Raw genomic sequence first — 484 nt, forward strand, 5'->3', positions numbered from 1 at the left:
CAAGAGACAAAACGGGTGCTGAGAATTGCAGGGTAGGATGGTGGGCTAGAAAAGGACACATGTGAAATGAAAACAGAAAAGAGGCTTCTGGTGTTGCAAAAGCAGAGGAAAGGGTTGAGAAAAAGAGGGAGGAAGAAAAACAATGAAAAAAAATCATTTGAAAAACATCGTAATAAGGCCTAATTCTTTGTGTGCTAAAAGATAAAATAAAAAGATTAGGCACACGAGTTTACAGAATGTACATTATATGCAGAGGTTTAGTTTTTTACATGCAATAACAATATTTTAAAATATTGAAAACAAAGCACTTTCTTTTATAGATCTATTTTTCTATTTTTCATTTTATAATACATATTTTATTTTATGTTATTAATATCAGTATCATCAATTTCACAATATACTAAGAAAATTTTAATTTATAAATATGTTTCAAGTAATCAGCATACATTTCAGTTTTTCATTATATGCAACAAATCAATTATAT

General features: G+C 27.9%; 1 protein-coding gene across 1 annotated transcript in view; it reads left to right on the forward strand.

Annotated features, from left to right (window-relative positions):
* The window catches only part of Il1rapl1 (interleukin 1 receptor accessory protein like 1), a 1,446,478-nt gene that overhangs the window by 821,916 nt on the left and 624,078 nt on the right, over nt 1-484 (forward strand). The window lies entirely within an intron of this gene.

Source organism: Nannospalax galili, unplaced genomic scaffold (genome assembly GCF_000622305.1).
Source record: "Nannospalax galili isolate Female #2095 unplaced genomic scaffold, S.galili_v1.0 scaffold7, whole genome shotgun sequence".
In the NCBI taxonomy this organism is placed as follows: domain Eukaryota; kingdom Metazoa; phylum Chordata; class Mammalia; order Rodentia; family Spalacidae; genus Nannospalax; species Nannospalax galili.